At 41.6% G+C, this 21,700-nt stretch overlaps 3 protein-coding genes and 1 long non-coding RNA gene across 5 annotated transcripts in view; 2 read left to right on the forward strand and 2 right to left on the reverse strand.

The window, feature by feature from the left end:
- LOC114444837 (NACHT, LRR and PYD domains-containing protein 3-like) overlaps positions 1-21,700 on the forward strand; it is a 383,662-nt gene that overhangs the window by 143,240 nt on the left and 218,722 nt on the right. The window lies entirely within an intron of this gene.
- Positions 1-21,700, forward strand: part of LOC114432357 (H-2 class I histocompatibility antigen, Q9 alpha chain-like) — a 267,348-nt gene that overhangs the window by 77,691 nt on the left and 167,957 nt on the right. The window lies entirely within an intron of this gene.
- Positions 1-21,700, reverse strand: part of LOC114432368 (gastrula zinc finger protein XlCGF17.1-like) — a 216,880-nt gene that overhangs the window by 34,503 nt on the left and 160,677 nt on the right. The window lies entirely within an intron of this gene.
- On the reverse strand, positions 1,130-3,801 carry LOC114432399 (uncharacterized). 2 transcript variants are annotated; one of them, XR_003670265.1, is made up of 5 exons: positions 3,424-3,801; positions 3,195-3,344; positions 2,347-2,475; positions 2,150-2,255; positions 1,130-2,070 (listed from the first exon to the last, which is right to left on the reverse strand). It is a non-coding gene; the product is annotated as an uncharacterized LOC114432399 (long non-coding RNA). The 2 variants fall into 2 exon arrangements; XR_003670264.1 differs by having other exon boundaries at positions 2,150-2,475.

Here is a 21,700-nt window from a genome sequence, read left to right on the forward strand (position 1 = left end):
GTTAGTAAGTAAGTAAGTAAGTTAGTAAGTAAGGAAGTTAGTAAGTAAGTAAGTTAGTAAGTAAGTTAGTAAGTAAGTTAGTAAGTAAGGAAGTTAGTTAGTAAGTTAGTAAGTAAGTAAGTAAGTAAGTTAGTAAGTAAGTAAGTAAGTAAGTAAGTTAGTAAGTAAGTTAGTAAGTAAGGAAGTTAGTTAGTTAGTAAGTTAGTAAGTAAGTAAGTAAGTAAGTAAGTAAGTAAGTTAGTAAGTAAGTAAGTAAGTAAGTAAGTAAGTAAGTAAGTTAGTAAGTAAGGAAGTTAGTTAGTAAGTTAGTAAGTAAGTTAGTAAGTAAGTTAGTAAGTAAGGAAGTTAGTTAGTAAGTTAGTAAGTAAGATTACTGAAAGACTACTTTAAACATAACCAACACTTCTAAAACCCTCAACCTCTCACCACCTTTGGTAACATAACCCCCTGTTCACGAACCCCCGAAACTCGGGGGGCCAGGACGCCCCCCTCTTCTCCTCCGGTCCTTCCGGACTTCCGGATCTTCTGTCTTTGTTCTTCACCCTCCAGGAATCGAACCTGGCTCTTCAAGGGCACAAATCACTCCCTTTACCCCTTGCTTTACCACCTGAGCCACTCGCCCAGGCATTTGGACCTCCTCTCAGTCAGCCTTTCACTCTTCACAGTCCACCACTCACTTAACCCTCTGAGCCATTCATTCAGATGCTTGGACTTCTTCTCGGCTCATATACTCCCTGAAACTACTGTTTGCCGTTTTGTCTTGTATTTCATACCTCAAGCTGCTCACTTGTGCTTTAACCTGCCCCTCAGGGACAAATAAAGGAATTCTGATCTCTTTGTAAACCTTGTTACTGTCATGGATGCATTTCAAATAAATAACATAAAAAGATCCTTGCTGTTCTAAAATGCACACCCTGAGTGTTATATTAATGCGCACCCTGATTTGAACTGTACATGATTGTTTACACAAATAAATATCAGTAAGAAAAAAACAGCTGAGAATAAAACTAAATGTTCATTCAACATTTATTTATTGTTTACACACATGGATGTTACAGTTTGTAATTATATCTTACATACATAAGATCCACAACATATCAAAAGTAAAGGAGAAAAATAAAAGGAGTTAAGAAAATAACATCACTAAGTATCAATAAATCCTGGAAACCAAAATCATTTCTCCCACAGAGAAACATTGTTCACTGTCACCATAACAACAGTTACAGTACAAAGATCCATAGATTAGACTGAACCGTAATCGATCAGCAGAGTTGAGAAAACATGTTAACTTGGTTAGGATGATTCAGTTAGCTGTAGTGAATTTTAACTTATTATTGGCTGAAGGAGCAAGAAAAAAAATCAGACTTTATTCTTTGTCTGATTGATGTGATGGTTTTTTTTTGCTTTAAAACATAAATATATGAAATGTTGATTCTCAAACCTGTGATGCGTTGAACGCACCTCGTGCTGTTTTAATCTATGGCAAAACGGGCACACTGGCACTTTGATGGTTAATCACTTCAGGGGAACAAATAAGGCACAAGCATGCACGCACACACACACACCTGTTCACCTCAACAATCTCACACACACCTTAACTGACACAGCCCTCTATTTTTTTAAATCAATATATGAACAGCCCAACAGTATATTTGTCTATTCAAATGTACTGAGATCAGCTGACACACACACACACACAGACTTACAACAGTTAACTTTTTTTTTTTTTGCCTCAGTCAAACTAAATGAATGATCTTTTGGTTCTTTTCAGTCACATCATATTCTGAATTATAGCAACAACACAACGCCAATATTCAACCACTGATGATGATAATGATGATGATGATTTGGCCTTTGAGAAATTAAAAGACAACAACTTAAAGAGCAGTTTTGGCCACAAAGCTAGGCGGAGACCAGATGATGCTGGTCCAGCAAGGTCTGGGTGAAGTTGTTGATCGGCCCAATGGCGCTGAGAGACATGGCGTTGTCCCGCCCCCACAGCAGGTTAGGACCAAACACAACAGCCAGGTTACTGTTGGTCATCTTGTTCACCTCACTGTTGGCTGACACCTAAACACACAAACATACACACACAGCTGTCAGAAACAGACGCACAAATGTGAAAGGAAGCGTGGTGTCAGAGCCGTACCTGTGCCAGGAATGAGGTATCGCAGTGATGCATAGTTCTCCTCAGACAGAGACTCCACGAGCGTCTTCATGACGGTCACCTGACTGTCACTGGATACAGCTGCAACCTATCAAATGCCACTGTGAATAACAATCCTAGAGAAACCACTGATTATTCAACTATATTCATGACTTCTTGGACTAATGGTCTTGACGTACAGGCCAAGTTGAAGATGTCGTTGTAAAGCTGGCAAGTTAGCAGCAGCTCGGGCAGTTCCCTCAGGAAGGTCTTCAGAATCACAGCAGCCAAGTGGACGTCTTCCATGTCTCTGAAATTCACTGCCTGGCCTGAAACACACAAAGCCGCTCAGCTGTAAGCCTTCTTTCTTCTACTTCATCTGAAAGAGCAAAAGCTGCACAAAACTCTGAAACACTAAAGATTCTGCAGGACGATGCTGAGGACGTTTTATGAGTCTGTGGTGGCCAGTGCCATCATGTATGCTGTTGTCTGCTGGGGCAGCAGTCTGAGGGTGAGGGACATACACAGACTCAACAGAATATTCAGGAAGGCCGGCCATGTTGTGGGAGAGGACCTGGACTCTCTGACAGAGGTGCGTCAGAGGAAGATGTCCAAAATAAAGACCATACTGGACTGTCCCTCCCACCCACTCCACACTGTGCTGACCAGCTACAGGAGCTCGTTCAGCAACAGACTCCGACTCCAACGATGCACCACTGCCTGCCTGTCTCAATCAAACTACTGAACTCTGAACTGTAACAGTCACTCAGACACTGTACATTCATGTCATGCTCTTTACCATGTAAAGGTTTTTATACAGTAGTAAATATGTTCTTCTTTACATACACCTCAGGGATGTAAATGCTATAATAATAAAAAAATTAATGCTAAATATTTCAATTTCAATTTATCTTTGATTTCTATTTGTAACCAAAAAGAATTTATAATAAATAAAGTAATTCTGATTCTGACTTCTCAGCACTGCTAGGAAGCCATGATTAACTCACATGTGAACGAAAGTCACATGACTTTTTACTTTACTTTTTACCTGAGTTGTACTTGAGCTGCACCTCCAGATTCAGTGACTGACAGTGAGAGTGGCACCTCAAACACCTGGTCAGGGAGGGGAGGGCTGCGAGGAGGAGACGTGGGAGGCTGAGCGGCCGGCTTCAGAGACGCTCTCAATTTGTTGTCATACCTGTGACACAGACAGAGTCATAACATGGGCCACAGTAGAAACCATGCAGTAGAAAATCAATGTTTTTAAATGTCCTTACTCTCTGACACGAGCAGGAATCACCAGCTGGTCACACTTGACCACATCCTCCAGCTCACTCAGGTAGCTCACATAGTTAATCTTCCTGCCAAACTTAAAACTAAAACAGAGGCGGACACAAGGTCAGCTTAAAGAGATTTGTGGAAGTGTGTACACTACATTAGATGCATGCACAAGTTGCCCGGTGTTGGCACAATATTTAGGGACTTTCCTCGCCTGGCACTCTTTGTGTTTTACTGCTCATTAAATAGTCATCTTGTAATCCACAATCAAGTAATATACATCTTTTTTTTCAGGAGAACCTGGGCTTTCATAATATTCAGGCTATAGTGGTGTTATATGACTATAAAAAAATTCTAGCACCAGAAAGAGAAAGAAAAAAATAATGCGAAAAATAAATTTCATACATATCTATTTAAAAAACACAGGAAACTGTAATAAAACTCTCCCCAAACATTATCAACATGTAGTTTAGGGTGTTAGGGATAAGTGTGTAAAAATGAAGGTTCTAACTATAGTACAAATGTAATTTATTACACCATAAGTGAAAAAAGTGCCATTCACTCCATTGATTTTGATGCCACTGTTACAGGTCTGCCTCACAGCTGGGCTGTCAGCTACTCTAGGAATATCCTGTGTGTCAATTGAGCTTTATTTTCTTGATACAACTCATTGTGCAGACTGCTGATGGGCTGAGGTGTGAACTTAGGCCTTTCTGATAGGGGGGGAGGTGACCCCTGTTCACCCGGAACGTCTTCAATGTAACTTCCGTTGCTATGTTGCTATGTTTTGTTAGCAAAACATAGCAACATAGCAACGCTAAAAGATCAAATAAAACGTTTCCAGTAAGATATATAAGTGTATGACAGGGGTATACAGAACGACGCACTTTCCGGTTCAGATAACGGTCCGCCACGCGTCTATTATTGCGCTCAGAGACGCTTTTCAGCCATGTAAACGTCCCAGCTAGTCAGGGGAGAGAGTTCTCTTGTCCTTCAACCATAGCTGGTGGTTCTCTTGTCCTTCAACTAGCTGGTGGTTACGTCAGAGCACAAAGGCTCTACAATTGGATGTTTGAGCCCCTCCTGATATTGCACGATGGACCGATTGGACACTGACTTGCCAATAGAATATTACAGCCGGGGTAGACATAGGTCCCCGAAAAGCCTAAAGTGTGTGTTCTTTTCGAGGAAAAAAACAGAACGTCTCTACCTATTACCATTCCTGAGATATGAGCGACTTTGTAAGACATACGCTAATTGGTTGGATACGACAGATGCCTCCCTAACATCTATGACCTGGAACAACCAAATGAATTGATGCAACAATACTAATGCGATGATCAGAAAATACATTCTAGTTCAGAACAATTGCAGCCTCCATGAGTCAAGGATTCACTGCTTGTTTGTAGGTTCACATACCTGTTCTGTGTAACTGTATCTCAGGTGTCAGGATAATGTTCAGTGGGTCCTGATGGTTGATCTCTTCTTTGTATTGGATGACAGTCGGGTCAAACTTTTGTCCTGGTTACAGAGCTGCTGGTCAGACAGGATCTCTCCCTCCTTAAAGTCATGTTGTTGAGGGAGACCTGGAGGGACAAATGGACACAAAGACTAATGTGATGATGGAAACATCTAAAACCTGGAACAACCAAATGAATTAATGCAACATTAAAATACAGAAACAGAAAATATCATAAACATTCAGGACAACATTTCAGACAGAAGACAGGAGCCACAAATATTCTGTGGATGTTAAGCTGTCACGTCTTAACCTGGCTGTGGTCTGTGCACCACGGCACTGCGTGGAATTCAGCTACCAGCCAACATGTAATGGATCATATCAGTGCTGTACTGTTCATTAACTTGGGCTACATCGATAACGCTCAGCTCAACAACTGATGACGTACACAGTGGTAATGTGCGAGCGTCTTCACCCAGCTTAGCTTCAAGTCATGAAGTCAGTGTCCTCCTGTTAGAAACACTATGTGTTGAATGTGCACTCTTTTCAAACAGAGACGTTGTTGTTCCGTGACATTGTCATGTTTACATACCTATTCTATGTATCTTGATCTCAGGCTTCAGGAGGAGATCCAGCAGTTTGCGCTGACGGTCCATCTCTTCCTCGTACTGGACGATAGTTTGTTCAAACACTCCCAATATTTCAGCAGCAGCAGCAGTTAGCCGCTCGCTGATAAAACCTCTCAGAAACTCAGCAGCAGCCATTCAGATGTGATAAAACACTCACAGTAGTTACACTTCTGTTCAACTAGCGAACAAACTACTTCTTCTTCACATGTGATGTGCTGTCGCTGTGCTCGTCTTTTTCTTTCCCCTACTTCCTTATTTTCTTCTTCTTCAGTTTATTGGCGGTGGGAGCCACCTTGTAAGGCGCATTACCGCCGCCTACCGGACTGGAGTGTTACAGCAGCAGTACAAGTAAGACAATGCAGTGTGCTACTAGAGAAGCATAAAAACTAGAAACAGATAAGTAACAAATAACCTAGAATTAAAAATAACTGTAAGAATTATTTTATCTTTTAATTAAAATATAATTAAAAATAAAAGAATACAAATTAAGAATAACCATGAGATATACAGCTAGGCACTCTTCATGTGTTTTCATGTTATCATTATGTTCCATGTTATCTGTTCCAGAGACAAACAGCATTGGGGGTCAACGTTGTGTGGAGATGTGGAGCCAGGTGAAAACCCAGAGCCCAGACACTTATATAGCTGTATATGTATATATGTCATTTGTATAAAGACACAAATCTTTGACATGTAAGCAGCAGGCCTGTCCACCTGACCTTTTATATGTCCCTCTGGTTCTTTTCTGACCTTTTCCATCTGTTCCCGTTAAGCACACTCAGAGTAATGTGTCTCACTGTGCTTCATCACACAATCATCACCTGTGTGTGTATTTACGTTTGTGCCTCGCCACTACCTGTAGCTTATGTGTGACGTATCATGGAAGTTGTTGTGGCTGTACTGAAATGAATGATAAGTTAATGCTGTCTGTTCAGAGCTGTCAGTAAGAGCTTGTTTAACAAGTGTGTTGTTGTTCGGCTGTCCCGCCGAATATTACACTGTGTATATATGGGGAATATATACATGCTGTTCACAGCTCAGTGTCTCAGTGTCTTCACTCTTCAGTCCATCAGTCCAGTCTGATCCTTTTTATGAGAGTCTGTGTCTGAGTCCTGCCTGCTTTTTGACTATGGAGCTGATTATTCCCCGTGTTTGGACCTTTTCAATCCTTTTCTCCTCCTTGTCCAGGGAGTAATCCAATGTAGAACCACAACTGGAAACTGTAGTGTAGTTTGTTTTATCAGTTTTCATGGTGCATATGGTGCTCTCAATGCTAATGCCATTTGTGGTGCTTTGATGATGCTACGAGAATAAACTCCACCTGTCGAGGCTGCGCCTCATTCTTCGAATCCAAAGGTGCTGCTACAACAGCTCTGATGGATTGATAAAACACTGTCTCATGCACAATAAAATGAGGAAAGACTGAGTCAAACTTACACCTCCTCACATCAGGTTTTAACCTCTGCTCTCCACCATGGTCCACCCTGCAGGAAGAAACACAGTCAGAATGATTTTCTGTCCAACATGAGTCCAAACTGCTGATCAACATGAAGCAGAGTTCCTCAGTTTGTCAGAGACACACAAACAGACTGAAACTCATCTGTGTCAACTCCAGAAGAGTCTCTCCTGATCTGCTGTTTTTATTCATGTCCTCCATTCTGTGAAATATTGCTCTCTGTCAGTGCTTTACTTGTAAAATCCTCTTCATGCAGCAACAGTGTAGGTTTGATCTCAGCATTGTGCATTTATCCAAAGCAGCAAACAAGCCACACTGTCTCTGACTGTCTCTTTCACTCTATATGCAAACACAACCCTGGTTCACATGTGTCATGGATGGAAGAGTTTTCTGACACAGTTCAAATAAATACATTCACTCATTCATGTGTGTAGTTTTTACATTGATAATATTGTAGCATCTCACTCAGTGAAGCTGCTCACTGCTCTCTGTTTCTGACTGAAATAACTCCTCCTTCTACCATTGTGTTGTTGTCTCCTTTGAAGCTTCACATGTGGATTGTTTCAGGAACATTTGTTTGTGGGATAATTCAGTGGTTCTTACAGCTGAGGAAATTAATAAGTAGGGCATCATTTTGTATTTTCTCTGCACTAAATATAGCTGAAAATCAGTCACATTGTAAAAACTGCCAGATGTGTTTTTATATAAAGAAAGTGTAAAAACAAAACTGAAGTTCGGGGTCGACCATATCGTATACGACATGTCTTACAAAGTCGCTCATATCTCAGGAATGGTAATAGGTAGAGATGTTCTGTTTTTTTTCCTCGAAAAGAGGACACTTAATGCTTTCTGCTGTAATATTCTATGGGCAAGTCAATGTCCAATCGGACCATCCAGCGATATCAGGAGGGGCTCAAATATCCAATTGTAGAGCCTTGTGCCTCTGACAGGACCATCAAATATGGTTTAAGTGACAAGAGAAGTCTCTCCCCTGAATAGCTCGGTCGTCTACACGGCTGAAAAGCATCTCTGAACCCAATAATGCGCAGCCATTTAATTTAAATGTATTTTATTTTATTCATTTAGTTTTTTCAAAGTAATAGTTGTTTCTTTGGAGATTGAGATGCTCTCGTGACATTAAAACTTTTAATATTTTGTCAAAATATGCGTCACGGTCGCGTGCTGTAGCAGCACCTGTAACACTGGACAAACTGGTGTTCGACAGCCTACATGGAATGAGATTCCCGACACTTAAATGAACATGGAAACGTTTGCATTTGGAGTCCTGTTGATCTTTGGATCCTCATACTTGTGCGAGCTGGTGTTTTCCATCATGAACTACATTAAAAGTAAACACCGCTCCAGCCTCACAGATGAGCGCTCGCAGTCCTTCGTGAAAATCAAAGCGACGTCTTCCAGCCCTGAAATGGACACGATACACTGTGCAGTGAAGTTCAAGAGCAGAAATCACATTAACGAGGTGAAAGAAATAATTGAACACACATTTTTATATCGGACCCTGAACTTACGTGTTTTATATTCAGGTTGACGGTTGACTACTGTAGCCTGCGGCATGGAGGAAATGACGGCGCACTGAAATCAAAATAACATTTTGCACAACATTTAGTGCTATTGTTTATTTAAGTTTTACCCAGACCCACCCACTGAGGTCTGTAACCACATATAAACCATGTTTCCCCACCAAACAGTTAGAACTGATGAAGCTGCTTGGATGAGCAGCGAAATGTCTTCAAGAAAACTCTACAAGTCCAGGCGCCTTGCTTCAATCTTCTCTACGTATTTTTCCAGCTAATCATACATGGCTCAAATATTAGCAGCTCATGTACTGGCACAGCTTCATGCAGCCATTCACAGTACACCAAATGTGTCCACATAAGAAGGAACTCTGTGACGACCTGCTGGGTGTAACCACACTTAAAACATACACAAGAGGAAACATGGTAAGAAAGAAAAGAGAGGGGGGCTATACCCCAGATGAAGGAGTAGCATTGCCTCCTGAGAGAACTCCTGGAACATGTTGAGGCAAATGCCAATGACCTGCTACTGCACAACAATGTGAGGTGGCCGAGTAAAGGAAATGCACTCGTCTTGAGTCGGAGAGCACGATGAGCATGATGAGCACAAGACCAAAATTGTTGCCTTTTATCATGAACATTACATCACATCTTAATGAGCTGCAGCTTGAACTCATTCATCTGCAAGGAAATGCTGCATTAAGAAAGCATTTTGAAACAACTGACCCTGCTTCTTTCTGGCTACAGACTGTGTCTGAGAGTGCCTAAACAAAGTAAACCACAGTAGTTTCATACTTAAACAGGCCCGATACAACTCAAACTTGTTACGTTTATTACGTTAAGGAACTTTTTATTAGGACTTTTTTTGTTAAGCTCTTTTTGGCACAATGTTCATCTCGAGTGTGACACAATTTAAACCAAACGTCAAATTGGCATATAATTGCTATATGCCCGACCCCAAGCCTCTGTGCATACAAACCATATACACTCCAAACAAAGCTTCGTACCGTTATCGATGCTATTTTCATGCACAACACGTGCAGTGTCCAATTTACCGGACACATCTCCACATTACGGCATTCCTGCGAGGCTACAGTGGCTATCCGAGTACATACAAACTAGCCTACAACGCCCTTACACCAACACACATCGCTTCACTTTCACTCAAGATTTACATTACGGATCTATCACTAATTTAACGCTCCTCTTCACTTCTATTTCTCCAAAACACATACAAAAGACACAAATAACATTCTACATAATCACATTGATGCCACTACAATTGACTCAATAAAACCAATAGTAATGTCAGAACCCAACTCACGCTGAGGAACCCCTCCTGCTGACAGGAAGATAGGCCAACTAGCTTTCTCACAGATCCACACTGCAGTTCCACATCGACACGGGCCTGCGGAAAGACACAAACGGTCAGCTTAGTCATCGTACCTCTTTTGAATAACATCTTCCACAGGACTCACAAACCCCAGAGTGTTTGGCTTTGTGTGGCAGGCATTGCACTTCATAATACATACATACATACATAATACATAATGCATTTCAAACATTTACCATTTTGGAGACACCCAATGACTCTTATGTCTGCACAAACAATGGCATACATTTTTAATCCACATACAGATTGTATGTGATGATTGCAGCTTCATGGCATGACAACATTCACACACTGTGTGTACAACCTTTAATGACAACTAAATAGTAATACACTCCAGATCCCCCACTCCCTGTGTAAAACACAAAAATATAACACATGCAATCATGTAAACTTCAAATCTGTCTATTTATCAAAACATACTACATTCTTCCAAACTCACAAATATGAGCAGAAGACAAAAATTTCCATCAAACACTTTTATTCAGTCATTTCACAACATGGCATTAGTACAAAAGGAAAGGTCGCAGGCTGGAACACACTGAGGCCAGGGGAGTGACGTCACCGGAACATCTGGAAGACAAGAGACAAACATGTCAGTGACTCAGTCATTAACCAACGCAAACATACACTGCACTTACAATAAACAGCTCCACTTACCATTCCTTGTTAACGGCGCCCCAATTGTCGACCACGTCACGCTCGTTTCTGCAAAGGCAAATTCTGGACACGGCTGTATTGACTGAAATGGATGCATTACATAAAGCACTTCTAAATCAACTCCTTTTACTTTGTCGTAACGCAAACCTGGCCAAAACTGTCTGGGTCAAGATCAGCCCTGTGGTACAGAAGACCATTGTTAAACAGGTTAACTTTTGTCCCCCAGCTCAGATTCTGGTTTTTACTCCACCTCCCACCACCCTGGTGTAAGGTGGAGTTGGGGTGGCAGTGGGTACCTGACCAAAACCGAAAAAGCACAGGTTTCTGGAATGATGTGACCCTGCAATGCTGCCACAAAACGCAAGGGGCGGGACCAGAAAAGGATCTCTGACCCCACCTCTCACCTGTCCAGGTGAAAGGCAGCACGAAACCTTGTTGACAACCCAGCAGCAATCTGCCACACCATGACACATTACACACCACACGTTGCGTTTGAATATCATGTTGGTCACAGAAACTGTACTTGCATTTCCACAGTTCCCTTGTGCAAGTACTTGATTCATACATTGCTGTGACACCATTGTTGTTTTGAAATGCCACAAAATTATTTCCCAGTTATCCACAGCTTTGATCCGGGTTTGGATGCGTTTGTTGTTGCAACTGTGCGTTTTTCATCCTTGCCATTTACTTTAGCAGTCATGTTAAACCGTGTTTGTATTTGATTTGTCCACAATGTCTCCTTGCTGTCACCGTTTCCACGCATATGTTACATTGAGAAATTGTTGGTGCCTGTTGTGCGACACATTTGGCGTTCCTTGCTCCTTTTTTGTTGTTGTGTACGCTCTCAGTCACAGTCAAGTCACCCAAACCACACAAAACACACCTCAACCACCACAAAACTAATAGACAAATCCACACAAGCTCAACTCCAACTATCAACATGCTGGCATTCTAGGTTCTAAGCTACAAAATCCACAGTCCTGACCAAGCGGCAACCTTCGGGGCTCAAAGTGGAAGCCCATGCGGAGGTGTCAAATCTTGTAATTCACGCTGCAACAGCTGGGGGTTGGCTCCAAAAGCGAGTCATTTCCCATAGACTCCCATGTTAAAATGGCCGACTTCACAGCAGAAATTAACATGTTTACGGCCTGGTACAAAAAACCACTCTGGTCTCAGATGATAGGTTCTCTTCTAGTGTCAATTGTAGGGGGGGGTGAATTTTTTTACAACCCACTTGTTTCAATTGTATTCGGACTTAAAATTACGCATAATTATGGGCGTTGCCGCTTGAGTGACAGACAGTTGCCGTATCACAGCGTGAGTTTCCTGCTCCCACGATCGCCCGCCCCCCTAAACCCCGCTCGTGCTCCCCCTCTTTGTCCATATTTGAGAGTTCTGGCGGACGTGACGCGGTCATCACGGCGGCGGTCATCACGTTCCGGAACCTCCCACCGAGCCTCAAAACGGCTCTTCAGAAACAAACGGGTGATGTCACGGAAGCTCTGTCCATAGTTTTTACTGTCAATGGTCCTGACCCTACATTGCACAACACAATACCACCCAGACCCTCAGTCAGTCAATAGTCAGGGCACGTTGGTGCACGCCGAATCCATCCGGAACCAAATTCCTGGTGAGATTTCCAACACAGAGAGTCATTTGAAATTCTGCCCGTCAGGGTTCTGGAGACAGGGCAAAACACTCCAAGTGTTCGGCCAAACCTAAAACAAGTCCTTTCAAATTTCAAAACCCCTGAAAAACAAGTTAAACAAGTACAGTTTCAAAGGTTTTACAGTACCTCGGCGTCTGCAATACACTTTTGGTGCGGTCAGAGAGAATACTAAACCAGTTGCTGTAGACCACGCTGGCAGGCAGAGGCGACGATGCACAGATGCTTCGGGGTGATCTTCATCTGCAGAGGAGAGGATAGACCATTTTAAGACAGTAACCTTCCTTTTGTTAATTGCCATTGACAACTGTGACACCAAGTTCATCACACCTGGTTGAAAATAAACTGCAGTGGCCACCGAGTCCCTCACTATTTTTTCGAGGCCTACGGGGGACAAAACGGTAACAAAGCAATATTGTAAGTTGCTCGGGTAGGATGCATTACCATGACTTGCAGACTGTATGCCTCCTACACATCCAGGCTTCTAAGGTCACACAACAGTATCGCACCCATCTTCACTGGTAGGATGTGCTACGATGAGTTGCAGACACATCACCGGCAGAAATCCATGATGAATCAGTGGTCCTGTGAGGGCAAAAAAAAAAACATTGGTAAGCAAGCTTCTTCACTGAAAGGATGTGTTATAAGTTGCAAACACACTACCTTACATGCAGAAATCCAGCCTTCCAGGTGACGAATCAGTGGCCCTGTGCAGATAAACAAAAATCACACTAGTAAGCAATAATCTTCACTGAAAGGAGGTGTTATGATACTGTTAAAAACAGTACTTTACTGGCAGAAATCCAGCCTTCCAGTTGACAAATCAGTGGTGCTGTGCAGCTAAAAAATATAATAAAACACATTGGTAAGGAAGCATCTTCACTGAAAGTGTTTGTTAACATGAGTTCCAAATATACTACCATACTCTCTTCCACCTTCCAGGTCACGAATCAGTGGTCCTGCAAAGCAAAAAAGGCACACAGGAGCATGGGAAGTGGCACTGGTAGGATATCTTCACAAGTTGCAGACATATTATATTATATTATATATATTACCGCACTTGCAGACATCCAGGTGTCCGCTCAGCAGTTCTGTGGAACAATAAAGTCACAGAGTGATAAGCAGGCATCTTCACTGGAAGCATGTGTAGAGAACAGTTGCAGACACGTTACCTTCCTCGCAGAAATCCGGCCTTCCAGGTAACAACGTCAGTGGTTCTGTGAAGATGAAAACAGCCATGACACACATATTTCCTCCAACAACCCACTGTTCTGTTAAAGCCCTCCAGTGCTCAGACAGGAACCTCCAAAAAGCCCATTTACAGCTAAATAATAATATAAAGCACCCATAGTGGCTGTGAGGACTGGACAAACACAGCTGTGCTGACACTACATTATCAATTCTATACATACAGGAGAAATGCACAAAAGAAAATTACATTTTACCCACGACTCCCAGTCCCATGACACTGGGACATCGGTCATAGTATACAGTACCTGTAGTAGCTTGGACCCACCTCTGCAGTCTGTGCATTGTACCCGAGCTCTGCGCCATGTGCTCTGATTATCACAGCTTTCAGGTGTGTCTCTGGAACTGGCCCATTTCCCCTGTTGACCACTAGATGGCGACAAACATTCTTAGTTTGGAAGCATTGACTTTATACTGATACTAACAAAACATTTTAATTAAACACTTCTTAGTATCAACTGAACAAATTAATACTGATGCCTTCTTATCTTTGTGTTCCCTCCTTCAACTCTGTAATGAAGTCCAGATCATCTGCAGTTATTCACTCTCATTGTGGAAGCACCAGCTATTAATAACTAAACAAACAAGATAAAAAACAAACAGTTAAATCATTGTCTTATATGTTTTTACAATGTAAAAACTAAAACAAGCAAACGGCACCTGTTGTTCTCAATCTGCCATATTTCTCCTCTTGACTACTACATGGCGACAAACTTTTTAAGTTCAAAAGCATTTACTTGACACTAATGTTTATAAAGCACTTTCATTAAAAACACTTTTATACCACCAATTTCTGTCTCACCTCACTGTTATCTTCAATGAAGTCCAACTCATCTGCAGTCAAGCTAACAGCACCTGTTGGAGCGCCTCTCTGTGTGCAATGTGCTCCGCCATGTTTGCTTTCAGGCCTTTCTGTGGAACTAGGCCCGTCTCTCTTCTCTTTCAGTGGATGTTTACACCAAAGCTGCTGCTACACCAGTAAATTAGCTGAAACAGCCGAACTTCTGCGGAATAACACCACTGCATCGCTCACCTGCTTCAGGTTGATTTAAAAATGGCGCAGATACGCGGGCCGCTTATCACTTCCACTGTGAACTTCTTCTTCTTCTTCTGTTGCCGAGTGGCAACCGTTTGAGGTGCATTACTGCCACCTACCGTTCTTCTCACCATTCCTTTGAACATAAAAACCGGGAAAAACCTCTTCCTAAACACTGACTGTGTTTTTATATTTTTAATTTATTTATTTAGTCAAAGGTACACAGGATGTTGCTTTTATTTAGGGTAAAGTGCATCAATCACACAATTGGTTTTTATACATATAAACAATATATAAATACAGAGGAATGACTTAAACCCTTTTAGTGCCTGCTCAGAGCTGCAGGTGACTTCCTTCTCACAGTCCTTCAGTCTTTCTATTTAAACAACAGACATATCAGACCCCTACTCAGACAGTACTAGTTGAATGGCTGAATCGCTGCACCAACAAACGTATGGAAGAAGAAGAAGAAGAAGAAGAAGAAAGAGGGTGAAGAACAACAGTGCCTTGCAGCAGTCAAACTAATGATCATGTGATGCAGGGTCTGCTATGTGATTCTGCACCCTTTTCTGGACTTTTTCATGACTTCGGCAGTCTGTATTAGTCCCTCTAAACATAAAGCATGCTGTGTGCAGTAGGCTATGAAAAAAAATAAAAAATTAACAACAACAGATAAAACCTTCAAGCTATGCTGCGAAACCCTCAGAAGTCAAGAGGGCAGACCAACACCCCCCTTTCTCCAAAGCCCTCTGAGACTTCAGATCTTCTGCCTCTGGTCTTCAGCCAGAAATTGAATTTGGCTCTTCAGGAACACAAATCACTCCCTTTCTTCCCTTTGTCATCCTGAAAGATCTTCATCTTAAGCTTTCTAACAGAAGGTCAAAGGTTTTGTGCCAACACTGACTGGTATTTAAAACTGTTCATAATTCCCTCCACCCTGACTAAGGCCCCAGTTGCAGCTGAAGACAATCAGCCTCAAAGCATGATGCTGCCACCACCATGCTTTACTGTTGGTATGGTGTTATTTTGGTGATGTGCAGTGTTGTTTTTGCGCTAAATATCCCTTTTAGAATTATTTTTTAAAATATTTGGTTAAATAAATATAAATAAATAAATTGGTTAAATCCGGACACAACCACATTCCCCAGTTATAAACTGTTTTTCAATTGCATTGTACAGGTTATAGGTCACAGGAAAGGTGGAAAAAGGTGTGAAATTATTTATCTTGCTGTTATTTTTTTAGTTTTTCACAAAAACCTGCCATTTCAACAGGGGTGTGTAGATATATATATATATTTTTTTTACTAAAAACTAAATTAAAGGGACAAAAAACCTTTGAACATATACAAATCATAAATACATAATAAACTAAAAAAGACAGAAAAAAGAAAAAAAACATTCTGTGTTATAATTTCAAAATATTACACCTACAGCGGTCACTAGATGGCAGCACAGCCACACAATACTCACATACGTTCTCTGTCTTTTTCATCAGCTGCCTCAGTGTTCACCTTTGTTTTCACATCACTTCAATGACAGCTGTGGAAATACACCAGTCGCTGTTCAGCAGCAGCATCTACCCACAGTGGAAGTGCGAGAACGTTTCATCAGCAAAAAAAAGACTTCTGGTCACATGTCTTCTGATCAGCGAGTCAGAGATTTTAGATTTAGGACAGAAACATAAGAGGACACATTTCTACCAATACAAAGTGGCTGCCTCACATGTGGAAGTCTGAGCCACCTGGTGGACGAAAACACAATCTACACCTCCAACAGATCTGATTCCAGATCCCTGTCCAGCATGTGTAATCATCGAGTCCAATTTATATTTAAATTATTTTTCATGTTCTTTGACTCTGTCTTTACACATGCTGTCATAAAGGACACACCATGTTCTGCTTCTTCTTTTTATAATCATCAAAGTTGATAACCTGATGTGTCTTAAACATTTAACATGACCAGCAGGTGGCAGAAGAGACTCAGAAACAAGGAGCCTATAGGCCAACTAGCTTACCTTTAAATCTTCTGCCTGACTTTGTATCAACGTGACATCATCATCTTATTTTCTTTCAGGGCTTCTTGGTACTTTTTAAGTCTTCTTGGTGTATTGAAATATTCTCATTGTGCAGTTACAGCATCACTGAAATGAATTGTTGATCTTTGTTGTTAACAGGAACATGGGAATCTGAAGCAGTCTGTCCTGTTTTTATATCTGATGTCTTGATGTGTGGCTCACCTGAACATCTGATAAGAGACTAAAACTATCAGGAGGACGCTGCCAAACCACCACAGACAGTTTGTCCTGCAACAACAGCAACAAGTGTTTGTCCTCACAAGTGTGTGAACTGCAGGAGAAGCACGCTTGTGATAAGCACTGCAAAACATGCCCCATGATCTGCATGAGCCTCTTACTTCTGTGGCTTGGCCAGTGGTTTGCACTTTTGTCCACTAGGTGGAGCCACATGCTCAGAAAGTCTCAGCTCTTGCCTCCTTTTCCATCCACAAAGCATGCTTCAAAAACATATGTATGTGTATAACTATATATGAACAGTAGTTTATAACACAACATGTGTGGGTGTGTGATGACACAGTTTTCAGTCTGGTTAGTAACAAGTTAGTCATTAATAAGTCCAATTAGTCCAAACCCTCATTTCTCCTGTTCTCCAGCCTTCCTCACCACCACCAGGTCTAGACACACACAAACGCCAAACTGTGGTAATACCAGATATCATGGCATCATCAACTCTTCATAAGAATTTGTTTCTTTCTTTTTATATCTTTTCTTTTCTATTAGCAGTGATCAGTCTCATCTGAAGCTCCTCCTTCATGGTGTGGTTACAAACCACAGCACCCAGCAGTCTTATCTGAGGGCAGCAGGGGCTGATGGGAGTTTTGAGCAGCTCGTCCTCGTTTGGCCTCAGCTGCATCAGAGCGTCACTTCTCTGTGAGTTCACCAGAGGAAACATGCTTCTCCTGCCGGCTGCTGCTCTCTGCTGTCTGTGTTCAGGTGAGTGTTTCCAGCCAATCAGACGCCGACGAGCCGCACCTGTAACAATCACTGACCTCCACCTGTCTCTGCAGCGCTGGTTTCCATGGCAGCAGATCTGATTCAGGACGATGCCTCGCTGACCAGGAGAGTCGGTGGAAATGTGTCCTTCAGCTGTGGAGGGCTTCAACAGTGTAGCTACAGTGAGGTGTTCTGGTACCAGAAGAAAGACAAGGACACATTCAGAGTGATTCTTTATATTGATAATGATGATGGTGACATCTATCGAGGTTACAATCATCCTCAGATAGATGATTTCTCAGCTGTAAAAACACAGAAGGGCTGGGAGCTGGAGCTCAAGACAGTTAAAGAGGATCATTCAGCCACCTACTACTGCTCCTGTTGGTTGAGTGGAAATTCCCACAGTGAGAGATTATGCGAGCAGCCTGAACAAAAACCAGCAGAGAACAGAAAACCACATCAGCTTCATGTTTCACCTCCATCTCAGACTCAAACACACTCAAAGAGCTCTGAAGCATCGAAAGCTGCACAAATCCATGTTTGATCCCAACAAAGGAAGGAATGAGTCCATGTGACCAGAGGGGACGCTGACTGGGAGTCTTCCAGTCGGAGCTTCACATGTTAACAGAGGAAGTTTAGAATCAGCAGGAAAAAGCTGATGATGAGGACGCTTCGATGGTTTTTACAAACATGAAGATTTTCAGTGTCTCTGTTTTACACAGACGTTCCTGCAACATGGAATTCTGACAGAATTCTGCCTCCTGATTGGATCCTTCACTCAGCAGGTTTTTGTATGAGCCTGTTTCACTGTGTGGATGAGAATCTTTGGTCCTGGAACTAAACTGATAGTAACAGGTAAGAACTAACATTTATTTTTACTGTTGGAAATGTTGAAGCTGTTTAAAGTCACTTTCTTCATGAACTGTTTCTACTGAATCACATTTTTATTATTTTTATACTTTGTATAGAATTTATCACACAGCACACGGACAGAAAAAAATAAATAAAAAAAATTAAATTGAGTTATTGTTTCTGCAGGATTATTTTAGTGTTTCATCATTTCAGTATTTTTTCATCAGTAATAAATTAATATATAAAATAAAGAAACCTGATGTGGTGCTACAATAAGAGGAAATCATTTGTACATATAAAAGATAAAAGATGACACATTTAAGATAAACATTAATATGTTTTACGAGTTAACACAGGTTCCATATTCATCAAAATTATATATATTTATTTATTTAATGTTATTTATATTTCATGCTGTATTTATTTCATCCCTAATATGCAAATCGCTTCTTAAAATACAAATCATGAACGTACACAGTCCTTCTCTGGTTAACTATAAACCTCATCACTACATCCAGTGGTAAAACAGACGTGAGCCCTTTTGTTGCTGCTGTCAGCTTCAAGGAGACATAAATACAGCATGAACTGAATAAATATGAATTAAAATGGAGGAAACCTTTATTTGACCCACAATGCAGACATTAAATAAATAAATGTAATATTATATAAATACATGAGGCAATAAATGAATGAATATCATGCCACCATATGAACGATCTGGCACCGACTGGCCTTTTGTTATGATGACTATTATAGTAAAATATTGAGACATAACTTCAAATATGCGGCATGGTGATTTAAATCATTCATGAATAAATCTGACAAATTAAAACAATTTACAGATTTTTAAGTGATTAAATAATATGTATTATATGTGACAGATTCATTATAAAGCAGTTTTGTTATTTGTTACATGTGTAAACTTTATATATAACTTCATATTATAACAGTGGATTTGTCATAATAACCAGTTGTAGGTCAGCTACAGTTTATAGTTAAACGTCAGAAGCTCTGTCATAAATTGAAGTTTTATTTGCTTTTAGCTTCCTTTAAGTTCAGAATTTTTTATGTGCTTGTTCTTATGTGACAGAACATTTTAGACATCAGATGCGTCATGTGACATGTCCTCCAACATTCCAAGAGGTGCATGTTAGGTTCATTGTCTCCAATTGACAAATAGACTCCAGTAGTACAGGACAAGTTCAGGAATAATTTAAATGATTTAAATTCCCTATCCCCCTCACAGCATGACGGAGCTGCTGCACTGACAGACTGATGATTGTGTGTCTGTGTTGTGTAGCCTCAGAGCAGCAGGTGGTGAAGCCTGTGGTGAGCGTGTACCCAGCAGCACCCACAGGCCGTCCTGAGGGGAGCAGCTCCCTGCTGTGTCTGGCCTCAGACATGTTTCCTCCTCTGGTCCGCTTCTCCTGGAAACGACAGAAGGACAACGGCTCGCTGGAGGAGCTGCATCCTGCTGAGGGAGAGCAGCTGGAGCTCAGAGAGACGGGACACAGCGCCACCATCTTGTTTGTCCAGCAGCAGGAGAGCAGCAGCTATAAGTACAGCTGCTATGTCAAACATGAGGGGGGCACAGTGAAGGCCCAAACAGAGCAAGGTAATGAACATGTTCATGAGATGTTGCGCAGAGAGCAGAGGACCTTTGTAAATATGTGACTCTTCTGTTTCAGAGCTTCCAGCTGCAGCTTCCTGTCCTCCAGAGAGAGAACCTGCAGACCTGCCAGCTGTGCAGCTCACTGACTGTAAGATCCATTCAGGATGAAGATGTTCACATCCCAACACAGTCAGAGAATGACCTGTCTGTCTGTGTGTCTGTGTGTCAGTGTCCTTCCAGTCTCAGTGCAGGGTGAAGCTGCTCCTGCTGCTCTACACTGTGCTGATAGTGAAGAGTCTGCTGTACTGCTGTGGACTCTCTCTGCTGATGATCGGCTGACTGCTCGTCCTCCATCACATCATCCATCACTGTGCTCAGAGTCCATCAGTGATCACATGATGCTCTTTTTTTCTCTTTGTACTAAAACTTTGAGTCAGTATAAAACTGAATCTGACTTCCTGTCTGCTTCGATCTTTCTGCATTTATAGCTTTACTTTTTATCACAAAGTGTCTTCACATTATTTCACTGTCGTTTCACAAGCTGATCCATCATGTTGCAGCCTGGCAGTCATGTGACCATGGTTGTCAAGCAGCAGGTGCAGAACAGGATGTGATAAAAATCAAAGGATGAAACCACACGGCTGTTGTGTGTGTTCAGCGTGGTGTATGTGTGTGTTAATCCTCTTCTATAAATCTGCATTCCGACGACTGCTGTTTTCTTCACAGTGACATAAAATGAGAAAATGTTTGAATGTTTTATCTGCACACATGTGCTCTCTGTGATTTGATGATGAATTGATTGTTTCAATGTGAGTAGATGAAGAAATGAACCTGCAGCTGTCCTCAGACTCTCTGCAGCTCTGTCACTTTCTGATATTAATAAACTCTTTCAGATCTGATATTTTGTATCCAAACTCATTTTCTGTGATTAGTTAATTGTTGAAAACACTGAGTGCAGACTGATCTGTTTAAAGAGCATGCAGTGAGCAGGAAATGAGGCAGGTTGAGGACTTCCTGGAATGATTCTGTAACCGTCACAGTGAAACCCACAGAAACCCACAGAGCCGTCTGATTGGCTGCTTTCTGTCCTAATAACCACTGAGATCACACTGATATCTGCAGCTGTTCCTCCATTTCTCTCTACACTAATAATCCTCTTTTTAATAAACAGTAGATGTAGCATTAAGCATCACTGCCCTCAAGTGGTCACTGTCAGGTACAACATGCTGTCTGTGAAGGTGAGAGTATGAACCAGAGGTACAATGTAAATGCCTGCTTGTCACCAAGGACACGTCACCATCAAAGCAGGAATGAGGATCAAGCTGAGAACCTTACAGTTAGTGGACTACCACTCTTCCACCTGAGCCACAGCTGCCTGAACAGTGATGTCATCACAAGGCCAACAAGCAGTAACACAGTCAGTAAACAGTGATGTCACAACCCAACCAAGCAGCTCTCTTTAACACAGCAACTGACCTGTGATGTCATCACAAGACCAACAGCTCTCTTTAACAGACCAAGAGAAGAGTGATGTCACAAGCCGACCTAACAGGCCTGTTTAAGACAAGTGGAGAATGATGTCATAATCAGAGCAACACATGAAGTAAAGACATGTATGAATGACTGTGGTCAAAGAAAGAAATGATTGAAGTCAATAGAAAATGAGAGTAAATGTTGCTGCTGTCCTTCACTCTGACTGGAGACAGGAGCTGTATAATCATCACTC

The sequence above is a fragment of the Parambassis ranga genome, chromosome 2, assembly GCF_900634625.1.
Source record: "Parambassis ranga chromosome 2, fParRan2.1, whole genome shotgun sequence".
Taxonomy (NCBI): Eukaryota; Metazoa; Chordata; class Actinopteri; family Ambassidae; genus Parambassis; species Parambassis ranga.